This window comes from Parasteatoda tepidariorum, chromosome 1 (assembly GCF_043381705.1).
Source record: "Parasteatoda tepidariorum isolate YZ-2023 chromosome 1, CAS_Ptep_4.0, whole genome shotgun sequence".
Classification (NCBI taxonomy): Eukaryota; Metazoa; Arthropoda; class Arachnida; order Araneae; family Theridiidae; genus Parasteatoda; species Parasteatoda tepidariorum.
In genome coordinates, this window is record NC_092204.1 from 796474 (window position 1) to 810760 (window position 14287).

A 14287-nucleotide genomic window follows, 5' to 3' on the forward strand; every position below is an offset into this window, starting at 1 on the left:
TGACGGAATAGTTAATGAACCAAAACTTTTATCCTATCAAAATAAAGATATCTGAGGCCAACTCTTGAGATTCAAAAGTTACTCCCAATAAAGCTGTTCTTAGCCATTTCGAAGGCTATATTAGTATATTTGGTACTTATTAAAACTGTACCCTAATACCAACAGTGCCTATTACTAAAATAAATGGCTCATTACTGGCACCATAATTTTTTTACGTTTCTCCTAAATGAGTTAGTACCTTAATTTTGATCCAACTTTGAGTTGAAGGTTAATAACTTTAAAACTAAGTTAACTGTCAATACACTTCAGATTTGTGTTATGAATCGTTCCTCTTTGGATCAACTTAAAATGTAAATCCTTATAGTTTCAAGGTTGACGTCTGCATTATTTGCATCGAAACCAATTCTATGTATGACGCATCCTCTTCAACCCATAATTTTGGACAGAGTGTAGTTTTTCTGACATTTGGAATATTTTTGGACCTTGAATTTAAGCATTCCTTGTAATGAACAGTCAAACCCCGTTATAGTGAACATGGTTTATAGTGAACTTCCGGATAGAGTGAATGCTGTACACATATAATATTATTTTTTGTGGATATGGAGAACCAAAAGAAGAGAGGAAATTGGATATTATGAACTTTTTTCTGTCTTCGATTGATTTTCTTTCTTCATTTTTTGGTCATTTTGAAATTTCTACACATACCGATTTTTAAAACCATCTATTGAGGAGTGGAATGTAGCCATAAGCATTTTTTTCTTGATTGCTTCTTCTATCTCAGTTTAAAAAAAAAATTAATAATAAAAGATAAAAATTAACACATTTTTTGCTACTACATATTGTTTTTCAATCATTTTTGTATTTCTTTTGATGAGTCATTCATTCAAATTACGTGTCATAAAAGGGAGCAGTTCGGAAAAAGGAGTTAAAATTGTTGGAAAGAGTGAACTCTCGGTTATAGCGAACCGAAATTTCGGTCCCTCGAAGATTCACTATAGCGGGGGTTTGACTGCATGTGTTTGGTCAGTTGAAAGTGCAGAAGAGACAAAGAAATCCCCCCCTCAAGAATAATTCGTGTTCCGTACAGAGAGTAACAACAATAAGTGTGTGTTTTTGGAAAAGGGTGGTGGGAGAGGGGGAGAGAATAACATGGTGCGATAGATAATAAGGGGTAGAAAAAGAATCGCGTTGGTGACAATGGACTTGGTGACATCTCCCACAGTCAGGCCTTGTTACCGACACGCAATCCCAGTCGGTCACGATGATTTCTCTCTTCAGTTCAAAAAGTCGTTTCGATAAATGTTTGTTGTTTTTATTATTCATGTATTCCGTCCTTCTTCGTATTGAAGACTCACGCGAGACGATTGTCTGAAAATATACATTCGAATCTTTCCTTCCGTCCGAACAATTTGTTAAAATGAACATCTAATGGTACTTCAACGGCACGATAGATGGTCAATCACCTCAACCCCTTCTTTCACTTCCATCATCAACTGTCTTTCTCCGAGACTTTTTCATTTTACTTTGTGACATTTTAACGTTATAGACCCCGCTCCATTCGAGATATAACGAACACTCGGTTGAAGTTCCCCCACCGCTATTTAAATAATGATATTTCGCACGTTTATGGAGTACAATCAAGTAACCTTTTCAAGCAGTTACTTAAATGAATGTTAGTTCAAAAGTAGATAGAATGACGGAATAAGGTGTGGTTGGAAGTTGTATAATTGACTCATTGAAAACAGGATCATAATTGTTATAAAACTTTTATTTAGCATGCGTAGAACTCGAGATACAAAATTATATTCCATTCATAATAAGACTTTCCAAGTTAAATAATACATTTTGAATAATATTAACAAGGACAGGAGATAAATCCCCTCTGACCTGCCTGGTCAAAAACCGACTTAAAAAGTGATGCAATTATTCCCAACGGACAGTCAAGAGGGTAGGAAGGACAGTTTATCGACAGATACCCTTTGTAATCAATATGAATTTGAAAATACTTTGGCGAAAGCAAATCCCCCAGAAATCAGTATAACCATGTCACATTTTTGTAGTAAGAAATAAACAATAAAGAGTTAAAAATAGATTTTTGTTTTCAATTAGTCAGTGAATTAACGACTTTTACATTAGTATTAAAATAAAAAGTTTGCCGTCGATAAGAAAAGAATAACATACTTTATATTTGCTTTTTATAAAATGTTATAAAAATTAAATAATTGATTTAATTTAATTAAATCTCGGTTAAGAATGATTAAAAAAAAATTTAAGAGATTAAAGAAATTTCAAAAGCTAGGAAATATGCAATGCCTATTGTGGCATAACGGTATACAATTATGACTTTGATAAAAACACATATGTTGAAGTTGATGTATGTATGCGTTATTGAATTTGCTGCACAGAACTTATATCCTTATAAGGTATTATGGCGAATATTATTGAACATTTCAAGCAAAATTTGGTTGTCAGGAGAAATTCTCCGCGATTTCGTTGTAAGGGAGGTTTTATTTAGTTGATTAAGTTTTAATGAAATTATGCACTAAAGCAGTCATTATTTCTAACAATATGCCAAAGGTATTGAATACATTGCTAATAGTGAACTAATTTTTGTGGTACACTGTAACAGGAGTCTCCCCCCCCCACGTCTGCAGTTAGACATTCAAAAAAAAANTGTTACTCTGTCTCTTTAAAAAAAAAAAAAAAAAAAGATAAATAAACTGCTGTCAATCACACATAAAAATTTTATACAAATGCCGTTCAATTTTTTACCATTTATTATTTATCTGCTTAGCATCCCTTTAGATTTTACTTTGCCTGCATGGATTCGTTTGTTGAAACATTTTAAAATAACACTAGACTTATAAAATGGTATGTTAAGAAATGATGTTTACTTATTAATATAAGATTTGATGAGATTTAAAATAATATAATAGGATTAAAGAAAAAGTACTATTAAATCCTCGGAGACGTGGTGGCTCAGGAAATAGAGTGTTCGCCTTCCGAGGAGGTGAATTGGGTTCAAATCTCAGCGACGGCTGGTCGATACGAATTTTCCTTCATTAAATATAAAATTAAGAAAAATTTTCCTTCATTAACGAAAAATTAGGGAAAAAAAAGCATCTTTCTTTTCTTTTCAGAATGAGGGATTTTGCTTTACAATTAACGTTCTCATTCAATTCCCAGGATAATTCTTTTATTATTATTGCTATTATGATTATTAATTATTCATTTAAATCGTAAGAATTAAAAAGCAAAACTTGAAAGTCCTCGCTGTTGCCATCCCTTAAAGATAAAAAGTGGTTAAATTGTTTACCATGGACTATGGTAAGTAGGGTGGTGAGTAAGCTTACCACGGCTTTAGAAAGGGTTCAGTTACATAATTGTGATTAAGATAAATGTCGTAAATGCTCTCATTTTTCAGAAAAAATTTTCCTCAAATAGGTGTGAGTTTAGTTTTTATAAGTGCCTCTGCCTATATTTATCTTCATTTCATTTATATTATTATTGTCATAAATTTCTATTTTCATCCCCCGAAGTTCAAATGTCTGATAATCTTCTCGAAATGTGCCAATCATAAATCGAAGGCATTAATAATACAAAATATGATATTTGATACGTTGATGTTTGTTCAAATGAATATATGATTCTTAAATTACTTCCTTGTTAAAGTAATCTAATTATTAAAAGTAATTTTTAAAAGTAATTTTAATAATTGAAATCTAAATTATGAAAATATCATAGTAACATTTTTATTATTAATATGATAAATTATATTAATATATAATCCAAACTGGAGAAGTCTTATGCGTGATGTGTGCATTTTTATACAATTTAATTTGAATATTTATTGCAAAGCAATATAAACCTATTATTTTTTAATTTACTTCCAGACTGAATGTAACTTGAAACGTCTATGCTTAATACTGAAATGAAATCTAAATTATGAAACAGAACAAGATTTTAAGAAAAACTGCTGCTTGTTTGCTTAAGTTTTCGTTATTAGAAAAACGAAAAACTGAGATCTTATTTATTCGTATTCTTTATTAATATGCATTATATCTTTTTTTCCCCACTTAATTTTTAATAAGGATTCCAAAAGTACATATTGAAAACTGAATAAATTATAAAGAAAACAATGTGCAGAAATATGTGCAGAAACATGAACAAAAATATTTTTTAAATGTTCTGAATAAAATTAAACCCACCTCAGTTCTCAAGGCAATTTTAAAACTACATATCCCTATCAACAATAAATTGTTTTAGATTTTTTTCTCTTTCAAAAATAAATATTCTCAACAAAAATACAGTTTTTAAAAATGCTTTTTAATGCTTTTATTACAGAGAAAATTGAGACTTTTTCTTTGATAATGAAACACATTCCCTTTCTGTCTTCGATTGNGTCTTAAAAAAGACACACAAAAAATATATTTTTCCTACCAAAAATGGCTCCTTATTTAGTTCATTATCATTGGTATCAAAAGAGCATTTTATGTAACTATGAAATATTATTTAAAATAGCGTTTACGAAAAACAAGGCAGTTCAATTAAATTTTTTTTTTAATATTTATTTTAATAACCGTATACATTTGCACCCGATAAATAGTTCATAAAATTTAAGACTTAAAAAAAATCTATGGAAATTTTGCCCCCCTTTAATATCATGCAGGCTAAATAGAAGGAATATTTTGCCACTCTTAATATAAATAGAAAGAAATATTTTGCCACTCTTTAATATCATGCAGACTAAATAGCATAGCTAAATAGAAATAAATAAATAAATTATTTTACCAAAATAATGTATGGAAAAAGTGATTAATCATAATTTTGACAACCCCTCAATGTGTACTTAATTCCGGAAGTGTAAAATTTTTATAAGGGAATGCAATGGAAGCTTTTGATATGGGCGATTCCGCCGCAGTTAGAAACGGCAGCCCGGAACAAAACCGCTCCATCTGCCAACGCGTGTATTATTTAGCCATTCCAAGTGACGTTATACGATTATACATAAAAAATTATGCATTAACATTTGAGCATTAATAAACAATGATCACACACCATGCTTTGCTTTTGAAAAAGAAAAGAAAAAAATCATTAAAGAGAAAACATAGTGGCAAATACAATGAGTAGCTTTTTTAAGAAAGATTTTAAACTGTGAAACTACCTAAAAATGATAATAAAAAAATAATAAAAAAATTTATTATACAAGCTTATATATAGCATCCCATACAATCAAATAAAGCAGTTTAAAAAAATAAATAAACAGCGCAACGATAAATAGTCAATGCATTAAGAATCAGTATCACATTTTAGAACTTAAAAGTTATTAACGATGAGCTATCTTTCTGAACAATTAATGTAATATTTAACTGAATGAAAGGAGAAAGAACAACAAATTTAAGTCTTTTTTGGTGGAATTCGAAGAAAAAAGGACATATAATTATGTTTTGCAATCACATAATTAAACTTGAATACGCATACACTGTAAAAAAATTTGTTGTATAGTTGGCCACCCGTTTTAGTGTTGGGGTAAATTAAATACATTTTTAAGTGCAGAACTGAAGTTATGGTGTAAAAAATTGCATAAAATTGACAAAATAGCAATTGTTTCAAAAGAACTAGTGCGAATAAATTACTAAACATTTGCTTTTCTTTCTTCTTTTCTTAAAATAAAATGATTTCGCTAGGAAGCCATAAGTGGAATCTAATGTGCATGTGTATAAACAAATAAATAAATAAAACAGTGAGAAAGTAAATAAAAAAGATGATAAATTTTAGCTTACTTCAACCCCAAGAATGTTATACACCGAAATATTTACACATTGTCTTTCAAACTATTTCAATATCTGATTCAACAATTTCCATTAGAAAGAAAGAACAAAATAATAAGTAGGCTCAGAAGGACTCTAGTTAGAAGGTTTATTTTTGAAAATTAATATTATAATTAAAAATTCTTTTAAATCCTTGAAAAGGATTTTATTTTTCAACTTTTCATGTTAGAACAGGAGAGCATAACACCCAATGAAAAGAACTGTTGAACATGATTTGCTGCCATAAAAATGTGTGTTCATTATCAGCCATCATTTAAAAGTCGTTCATACCCTTAAGATAAAAATATATCTGCCAACATGGATAGGAAAATATCCAGTAGATTTTATGAACTAATACAAGTCTGATGATAATTGTTGCCTAATGTTCGAAATATTTTACACATAGGGAATTTTAGGGATTTTTACAGTCATCAAAATAGAAAAACTGTTTCCGGTTAGAATGAACATTAAATGAACTTAACTGTATTATGTTTACTGATAATTTTGAATAGGAAGGCATTTAATGCATCACCGATATTTAAGTTTATTTGAAAAGGGTGTTCTGAATAAAAATAAAATGAACATTTTATGACAAAAGTTTTAAACTCATTTTTATAAATGAGACTAATTTTATTATATATAATACTTATTTTAATATAAGACTCATTTATATATAATAATTTTTTTACATATAATAATTTATATATATAATACTTATTTTAATAGAATAAGCAAGCAATAATCTGTGCAAAAATTCTACTTCAAAAGGGATCTTTTAAGAAACTTACTCAAATTTAGGGAATTTTCTGAAATATACAAAAAACCAGGAGAATTTTTATTAAACCAGTAGAGGAAGAGAAACAGGAAAAATCCAGCAGAGGAGTTGGCGTGTGTGTAAAAACTGAGGGACCTGAAATATTCATCGTGAATGACAAAATCTTATTTGAAACTCCTTTTCGTCAAGATATTTTATTTCTTCTTTCCGTACATACCAAGTTCCCGATAATGTTGTTACACGAAGAGAATATTTTACAGTGTTTCGAAGAAAGACTTTTTTCCCCATCGAAGATCTGCATGGCTCAATTCTACAAAACCCCCATTGAACAAAGAAAATTGCATTTTAATAAAAAAGAACTTTTTTACATTCTTTGCAAAGAAATTACAATTTCAAAAGCAAGGGAAACCAAATTTTATAAATTTGTTGTTAACTCTAAAAAAATTAAATCCCCCACCCCCTGTAAATAAAAAGTGCCTAAATGCATATTTTTGTGTTTTCAATTATTTGCATCTAACAGTTATTTTAAAGCAGAGTTGGCAAGTTTTAAGGCAGAATGGATTAATCCACGGTTTAAACCTTCCTGTCAAAAACCCCCTTTATTCAAATTATGTCACAATTTAAAAAAAATATTCTGAAAATAAAAGGTTAACTTTTGAATAAGAAATAAAATGAAGAGACTTTTTTTTGTTTTATTAAAAGAGTTTATTATTATTTTTGATATCCTTATGCAAAAACATAATTTATCAGTATTAAAAGCATATTTATTCATATTTGAAGGATGTATTCACTTTTGTTGTTCAATGAATTGTGAAGCTTCTAAAGTTGCACATTTTTTCCCTATTATATTATTTTCCTATTATATATAAGTTAAAGCTAATTGTATAAAAAGTATCATATATGTATTAATATATGTAATTAATATGCTTACAATGGTTACACATATAGAATTTTTGTCTTTTTACCAAAGTTCAAGGTTTGGGGCCAGTTTAGGACGGCTTAGGACAATTTTAGTCAGCTTAAGACCACGCATCCTGTCCAAAACCAGCTTAGGGTGCCCAATACCCTGTTTTAAAGCATTTAATTATTGATGTGTTTCAAATTAATATCGCAGCCAAGTTTAAAGACATGTGAAATGATCTGACACTAAATTTCATAAAAAGCAAAGCGTTTCAAGGTTTGCAATATCTCTCTTATTTTTATTCAGACAGATTTAAAAACTATCTTCTGAGTGGGGGAAAGGAGATGTTTTTCAAGTTGATTTTCAGACATAACAGGAGACAAACCCTCCTGTTACGTCAGCAAATCCCTTCGGAATCAGAAACAGGAGCTTTTGACGGAGATTAAACCGTCTAGCCTCTCTCGCTCCTGAAACTGACAACTAAATCTCATTCAACAGACTTTGTAAAAACAATAACGAACGTCTAACGAAATAAATAGGTTTTTTTCTTCTGCTCCGTTTTACATATTTTTTTTATTCAATTTTGCATTAACCCAATCGCCCCATTTCAATAAATATTTTTTTATTCACACTGTGACGTATATTTTTCGCTAATTTTATTTTTTCGTTTTTGTCAAGAGCTCTGAAGACACCCAAAAATGAATAATAATTCAATTGGAGAAAACACTTTCGGTTGAAAATTTTTTAAACTATTGCATTTTTTTAAACTTAAAACGGTTATTGGCAAAGGAAATTTTTTGAAAACGTATGATTATTCCTTTTGAGATTTATCATTATGTTTTTATGATGGATTAAAGTTACAAGTCAGTAAATAAAAATATAGATATCCATACTGCAGTATCAGCCATTGCCATATAAACTTCTCATTGAATCCGCTTATTTGAAATAAGAACCATTAAAAATAACCAATTTATAATTCTCCAAAACAGCATGTTTACTTTTGAGTGAGTGCTTTCATTTTCTCATTCATTTTTTAAGGCTTAATTTGAAAATGAATGTTAATTTTTCAACTTTTATTTTATATCCCGTAATACAAAAAATTATTTTATGATTCCTTTTCAGAAGATTAAAAATTTCATAAATGATATTTTTATTATATCCTAATATTAGGGATTTGATTATAATTTTTTTGTGTTCTTTGATTTTATGAGTCTTGAAAACATTCTTTTAGTATTTTTAAAATTTAACTATAATACTTTTAAAATAAGATACATTAAAAATAATTATTTGAAATAAAATTCATTAAAAATAACCAATTTACAATTCTTGAAAACAACATGTTCACTTCTCAGTGAGTGCTTCCATTTTCTCATTCATTTCTTAAGCTTTATTTTAAGAAATAAATGCTAAGTTTTCAATTTTTTTAAAAAATTTTATATCCCATAAGAAATTACGTTTTGAGTTTTTTTAAAAAATTTTATATCCCATAAGAAATTACGTTTTGAGTCTTTTCAAAAATTTGATAAACGATATTTTTAATGGATCCAAATGCACTGATGTAAGAAATGAATCGAATTTGCAGACTGGGTCGACTATCTGTAGGACTACTAGACTGATTTTTATGAAATTTAATATGTGTTCATGTATTGATACAATACAAAACAAATAACCCTTCAACAATTGTAATACTTACGCGTGATAGTGCGTAACGCACGTTGGAGTCGGAAGGTATGGAATTGCTTACATGAAATGATAAACTGCCTTATTTCAAGTATGAAATCATGCTGCAAGGCCTGTATATCTGTATCATCTACCCCCTATTGAACCATTTTTTGTTTAGTTTATCCTGCAACCGTTGTTTCATACCTTCCGAACCCATCGAGTGTTATACACGCTCATGCATATGTAATACAATTGTTGAATGGTTATTTATTTTGTATTGTATCACATATTAAATTTCATTAAAATCAGTCCAGAGAAAATCCAGCCTGTCTGCTTCATTTCTTACACCATTGTATTTAGGGTTTCAGCAATGAATTTGTTTTGGAATCTTTGATTTAAGCCAATATGAGTTTTGAAAGCATTTTTTTTAAGTTAGTGAAATTTTCATTAAATATTTTTCCCTTTCATTATTATTAAAAAAAATCCTGTATAAAACAATATTTAAAAGCTGCTTTATTCACTACTTGGTGAGAAATGAATGTAACTCTAGTCTACGTAGTTATGGATTCATAGAGTTAATCAGGGCGTTTTAAAAACCGAAATCATCAGAGAAAGAGATCATCCCTCATTCTATGGTTTTTATTGAAAGAAAAACACATTTTTTTTATAAAAACAAAGAACTGTATTGTAAGAAAAAAGCATGCGATTTTTAATATTTTAAAATAAATTAAAGCTATCTATCGATGCCGGGAAAATAACTGCGCTGAAACAAAAATTATTACAGTCTTTAGTTTCATTTTCTAATAAAGTGGATAAATAATTAAAAAAGAATAGTTGACATTTTTTTTCTTCCGGATAATTGATAAGTAGGAATCTATGCGAAATATTACCAAAAAAGAAAATGATAATAAATAATGCCAATCGCCAGATTGCCCAAGAAAGTCATTTTGACTGGTTTTTAATTTCAATTAGAAAAACAATGATGTATATGTAATGAAAAAATTTCTTAGAATTTTGTTGACTTTTTGTACAACATATAATTTTTCTAGTGCTAATATTTACTAATAACGTGTTATATAACTGTAAATAATATAAAAAATAATTTTCAAAATTTTTTTTCTTCACATTAGTAATTCTTTCACTCATTTTAACTGCTTTTGGGTAATATAGGCATAGGTCTTTCTAGCGTTAAAAAAAATGAATAGTTTCGTTTTAAATTGATAGTGTCCCCATCCCTTTTGTGTTTAGGACAAATTCTGCAAAACCAAAATTTCAGGCAATTTCGCAATTTTTGAAAAACTTATTATCGCATTATATTTTTAAGTGTGTCATATTGTCATTTAAAAAGAATGACATAAAACTGCAATAGTGTAGAAACTAACAGATTGCGCAATACCACGCATGTAGAAATATTGAGTGAATTTTCGGTGGCTACACCCTTTAAATATTCAGTTTAACATTTAAGACGAATCGGGGAAAAAAATAAAAATTGTGTCACATGGATTTCGTGTTTTACAATACATTCAAAAAGACATTTTGACATATAAGAGTTTGCATGAAATTAACACTGGAATAGACAAAAAGTGAATATTTAAAGCGAACATACCAGTAATGTTTAACAGTTTTCAATATTTTCCTTTCTCACTTCGCACCATAAAAGATGATATCAAAATAGAAATCGTCTTTCGAGTGGATAAAAAACAAATCCTGTGTAAAAAAAACAGTGGATAAAAATCTAATCCTCAGTCGATGTCCTCACACCAGCGTTTTCATCCCAGTCACTGATATCCCTGAGACTCGCGGAAGAGCGACCGTATCCTCGCCCTCACTGCGCATGCGTCTTTCGAAACTGGCTCCGCCTTTGCCTTCTGAGGGTCCAATGAGGTGGTGAGTAGGCGGATACCATTTGTTCGGTAAAGTACCAACGAAGGTTGAAATGCGTCAGGAATGGTAGCTGAACATTGACATCTGCCATTGGAGGGACCTTTCTTTTTTTATTTATTTGAAAGAAGAATAAATAACAGAAAGGGAGTAATCCTCTTCTGGTAAACAATGTTGCGTAACATCTTTATTGTTTGTTGTTTATTTACAATGGTGAGGGCTGTTGACCGAACTTTCTGTTTTTCCGCATTAACATGAAAACTATATAATTTCAGCAGTTTAAACATTTTTTTTTTCAAAATGAATCTCCTTATAAGGACATTTATTTAGAATCATTTTTGTAGTTTTATGTCATTATTAACTAGCGCTGACATTATAATTTTAAAATAGTGTTGAACACACATAAAAAACAGACCCACTAAAGAGTTTCTGTGCATAATCAGGTTGCTATTAGTCATTTGATTAATAATATTTTAATATTTAAAAATATCATTTAGCCTGAGTGATTTTTGAGGAAAGCAACGGCATCTTTTGTACAGTTATCAAAATGTTTCTATGGTTACCTACTGAGGATGTGGCTCACTGCAGACCTTAAATTCACGTTGCAAGGTTAATAGAGCTGAATAAAGACAATTATCAAACGGAAAAGAATTCCTTTCATATTTTATAAGTTTTCACTCGTGTTCATAATATCTTCTTTCTTTTTAACATGCTTTCTTCTCATAAGCGGTCAGGAGATATAAAAGATAAATAAATCAATTCGATGCAAGGCCAGGATTAACGATGCATTTTTTTGTGCTAAAAATATTTCTCCATGTTCTTTTTAAGTTTACAGTAAAAATTACACTATTATATTATATTATATTGTATTGTATTGTATTGTATTGTATTGTATTGTATTGTATTGTATNTTTAATTATATTATATTATATTATATTATGCAGTCGGACCCCGATTTAGTGAGTTCATAGGGACCGAAAATATTATTCGCTGAATCGGGGATAATTCGTAATATCGGGAGCAAAAAGAAAATGACTGACCTTATGGAGCATTCCCGCATCTCTACTAATAAGCAAACACACAAAATAAATAGAAATCTTTTTATTTAGGAACTTAAAATACAGCGAATGATGACGCGCTGATTCATTTGAAAATTTAAAATTCATTTTATGAGTTGCTTATTTTCTTGATTTCTTATTTAAAAAAGTTCTTTTACGACGTCTCCTTCCTTAAGAGAAAATACTCTTCAGAAAATACTCCTTCGTTTACATCTTGCTGCATTAGTTGTAAGTTCCCAAACCATTGCAAAATATCAGAAAAAAATAACTGTTTTCGCTGGAGATTCATTATCATCCACTTCTGTGTGTCACAGTTGCTATTAATTGTTTCCTATAAATCCGCATCATTGTTTTCTATAAATCTGCATCATTGTTTTCTATAAATATACATCATCATTGTTTTCTATAAATCTGCATCATTGTTTTCCATAAATCATTAACTTTATAAAATTTTTTAAATCGCGACATTTGGTAAATAGAGGTTCGTTAAACCGGGGTTTGATTGCATTAAATTTCAAGCAAGGAGCGCCAATCAAATGACACCAAATGTGTTCCTACATTCTATATCTTTCCTATAGAGATATCTTCCCCTTTTTAAATGTCTCTTACGTTAAGCCTAGAAATTCAAAAAGCAACGAGTCAAAATTAAAAGAGTCCCATTATTTCAATAACATGATTGGGTCCATTGCCATGAAAAGAATGATTGTTGAACGAGACGGTTTTCTATTTTTGCATGGAATGGAAACCTTTTATTTTAATTATTCTTCGAAACAAAATCCCTTCTACTGTTCAGTTGAAGAAAGCGAAAAATTCCTTTGTTGTGTGGAAGGTGTCTCGGAGTGCATTTTCATTCTTCTGAGTAAATAAAGACAGAATGTCTTCATTCTATTTGCCATTCATTTGTGTGTAGTTCGGCACGAGTTAAAAAGGCTTTTTTGGACACCCCACCATCTCTGACCTACCGCATAGACCGCCCCGCCATTTGTCATCGAGATGGACAACCATGAGAACTTGTCCGAAAAAGAAGACAATATTTCTTTTTCTCACGATGCGGACATATTGAGCATCTTAAAATAGTGGTCATCTTAAAGAAATGCCTTATTAAAAGAGATGCCGATGAGCAGTCTGAATGCAGCTCGAAATACGCGTTTTCAAACTTCCCTTATGAATTTTTTTTATTTATTTAAGAATAAATACCACATAATGTAATGCCGTCCATCAGTATATTTTTTGTTACACTTTTCTGAAACGATGGTTGTTTTCGGGAGGTGATTTCAATAGATGAATAACAACCCAGATAGCGAAATAAGGTATATTTTCACTCATCAAAAATCTTTTCATGTAAAGGTTTGTAATGAGGTTTTCGTGTAAACCTTCTAATCTGTGACAATCTGCTCCATTCTACGCACCCAATCCTAAACCTGGGATCTTCGATATTAAAACCTTACATCGAGATTGACTTATGGTTTTTAAGCATGAAAATATCTTTGAATAAAGCTAGTCTGAAGGTGAAAATAATCTTAAATCTAGATAATTATAATGTTTCTTTTCACAAAGTCTTGTTATGCTCAGCTGAAATCCACCTTGTCATGAAATTTTAATAGACAATGCAATTTTACTCTATCACTAGTTTGACTGATAGTGCTGATGGTGACACTACTTTTGGAAAAAAAAATAATTTTTAATTCTTTTAGGATGCAATATTTTTGCCTTATTGAATAAAGGTGTTTAGTACAAGCATTTTCGGGATGATAAAATTCCGACACAGGGTTACATGTTTTCTGGGTAGAAATACGAATTTAAATACCGCTTTATCATTCAATCACATTTGTACTATACAAACCTATTGTCCCTCATATTTAGAGTTTAAAAAAAAAGCACGCCATTTTCTTAAATCTGTGTCCATTTTCTTAAGCATGCATTTTAAGTAGTTTCCAGAATTTAAAGCTAATCAACGATATTATAAAAGATCGTCGCTTTCTTNCTTTCATCTGTTAATTTTTTTTCAAGATACATTTCTTTATTGTAAACAGGATATTAAAAAAAAAAAAAAAGTACGAATTTCTTGTACTTTCAAATTTTGCCACGAGAAACTGTATTGATGGCGCTGGCATAGCTACTGACTTTGAAACACAAATAACTACAAGCAGTAGTTTCGTATACTAACGTGTCTGTGCTCGCTTAACATTGGTATTTATTG

The 14287-nt window shown here is 29.8% G+C and overlaps 1 protein-coding gene across 1 annotated transcript in view; it reads right to left on the reverse strand.

Annotated features, from left to right (window-relative positions):
* The window catches only part of LOC107457189 (homeobox protein OTX2-A-like), a 47175-nt gene extending 36261 nt beyond the window's left edge, over nucleotides 1-10914 (reverse strand). The window contains 1 exon segment of the mRNA NM_001323839.1: nucleotides 10755-10914. The gene's annotated coding sequence lies outside the window, so the exon portion shown is untranslated.
* Nucleotides 10915-14287: the final 3373 nt, after the last annotated feature.